Raw genomic sequence first — 2500 nt, forward strand, 5'->3', positions numbered from 1 at the left:
ACCCAAAAGGACCCGGAGACGCCGTCGGGAGATCGGGGAAGAGTTTTCTTTTCTGCATGAGCGTTCGAGTTCCCTGGAATCCTCTAGCAGGGAGATAGGGTTTGGAACGCGAAGAGCACCGCAGTTGCGGCGGTGTCCCGATCTTCCCCTCGGACCTTGAAAATCCGGGAGAGGGCCACGTGGAGGTGTCGCGCCGGTTCGTACCCATATCCGCAGCAGGTCTCCAAGGTGAAGAGCCTCTAGTCGATAGAATAATGTAGGTAAGGGAAGTCGGCAAATTGGATCCGTAACTTCGGGATAAGGATTGGCTCTGAGGATCGGGGCGTGTCGGGCTTGGTCGGGAAGTGGGTCAGCGCTAACGTGCCGGGCCTGGGCGAGGTGAGTGCCGTAGGGGTGCCGGTAAGTGCGGGCGTTTAGCGCGGGCGTGGTCTGCTCTCGCCGTTGGTCGGCCTCGTGCTGGCCGGCGGTGCAGGATGCGCGCGCCTGCGCGGCGTTCGCGCCCCGGTGCTTCAACCTGCGTGCAGGATCCGAGCTCGGTCCCGTGCCTTGGCCTCCCACGGATCTTCCTTGCTGCGAGGCCGCGTCCGCCTTAGCGTGCTCCTCCGGGGGCGCGCGGGTGCGCGGATTCTCTTCGGCCGCCATTCAACGATCAACTCAGAACTGGCACGGACTGGGGGAATCCGACTGTCTAATTAAAACAAAGCATTGCGATGGCCCTAGCGGGTGTTGACGCAATGTGATTTCTGCCCAGTGCTCTGAATGTCAACGTGAAGAAATTCAAGCAAGCGCGGGTAAACGGCGGGAGTAACTATGACCCTGGACGACCTTGTGCGTTTGGGGCCGGGTACGCCGTTGGCAGTGGTCGCGGCTGGGCTGCCTGAGGCCCTCCGAGCTGTCGGCTCTGAGGAAGCAGAAGCAAGGAAGAGGAAGACGTCGCGCCCGCCATCCAAGCAGCGGTCTGGTGGTGGCCCTCCGCTCTCCAAGCGGAAGCGCCGCCGGTGGGAATATGCCAGATGTCAGGATGCCTTCAGGAAGAATCGCGCGCGCTGCGTGCGTGGCCTCCTGGATGGCACCCTGCTCCAGCCGCCGTCGAACATCCCAGGGCTGGTGGACTTCTGGCGCAGCCTCTTCACGACAGAGCCACCTTCCAACGCTGGCTCCATTCCCGATCGGCTTCTCCCGCGCTCGGAGTCTGTTGACTTTGAGCGCCTATGGAGGCCGATCACTGCAGAAGAGGTTGCGGCCGCCTTGCCGCCCAGAGGCTCCGTTGCCGGCCCTGACGGCCTCTCCCCGGTGCAGCTGCGCCGCCTTCCAGCGGAGGTCACCACCAAACTCCTAAACCTTTTCCTGCTTACACGCAAGCTTCCCCCTTCCCTCCTCCGAGCCAGGACCTCTTTGCTCCCTAAGACAGCCGCCCCAGCATCCCCCGCTGACTTTCGGCCCATCACCGTCTGCTCGGTGCTAGCCCGAACCTTCCATAAGGTTCTGGCGACTCGCCTTATGCAGATGTGTGCTGTGGACGAACGTCAGCGGGCTTTCATCCCAAGGGATGGGATGCTGGAGAACACTTTCCTCCTCGACCGGATACTCGTCGGCGCCGTCCGCCGCTGTCGTTCTGTGTTCATGGCATCCCTCGATGTGTCTAAGGCGTTCGATTCGTTGGACCATGCGGCTTTGCGTCCTGTGCTTAAAGCCCATGGTCTGCCGGACGAATTCATTGACTACGTCGAGGGCTGCTATGCGGACAGCACGACGGTAATTGCGGGGGGTGGCGACGAGTCCCCGGCCGTGCGGCCAGCAAGAGGTGTTCGGCAAGGAGATCCTCTGTCCCCTCTCCTGTTCAATTTCGCTGTTGATTATGTTCTAGGTCAACTGCCCTCTCACGTAGGTGTCAAGGTGTTGGGCCGCCAGACGAACGCGGCGGCCTTCGCGGATGACATACTGCTCTTCGCCTCCACGAGGGGGGGCCTGCAGTCCCTTATCAACGCAGCAGTGGCAGCCCTCGACCAGCTGGGGCTGCGGGTTAACCCGCGGAAGTGTCTCACCCTCGCACTCGTGGCGTCCGGCCGCGAGAAGAAAGTAAAAGTGGATGCGAGCGTCACCTTCACGGCCGGCGAAACCACCATGCCGGCGTTGGGAGTGGGTGAGACCTTCCGCTACCTGGGACTGCAGTTCTCCTCCTCTGGGCGGTGTCTCTTCCATCCGAGGCACCACATCGAGGAGCAGCTGTCGATCATCACGCGGGCGCCGCTGAAGCCGCAGCAGCGGCTCTTTGCACTTCGTGAGGTCCTTCTCCCGGGCCTGTATCATGGCCTAGCACTGAGTCGCACCCGCATCGGTGCGCTCAAGGCCATGGACAATTGCGTCCGAGCCGCCGTGAGGAGATGGTTCCGCCTCCCAGCCGACACCCCCTTGGGCTACTTTCACGCTCCAATTGCCCATGGGGGCCTTGGGATTCCATCAGCCCGCTGGATAGGGCCAACCCTGAGGCGGGGCAGGC

At 62.4% G+C, this 2500-nt stretch overlaps 1 pseudogene; it reads left to right on the forward strand.

The window, feature by feature from the left end:
* The window catches only part of LOC126444847 (large subunit ribosomal RNA), a 7019-nt pseudogene that overhangs the window by 2060 nt on the left and 2459 nt on the right, over positions 1-2500 (forward strand).

The sequence above is a fragment of the Schistocerca serialis genome, unplaced genomic scaffold (assembly GCF_023864345.2).
Source record: "Schistocerca serialis cubense isolate TAMUIC-IGC-003099 unplaced genomic scaffold, iqSchSeri2.2 HiC_scaffold_303, whole genome shotgun sequence".
Taxonomy (NCBI): domain Eukaryota; kingdom Metazoa; phylum Arthropoda; class Insecta; order Orthoptera; family Acrididae; genus Schistocerca; species Schistocerca serialis.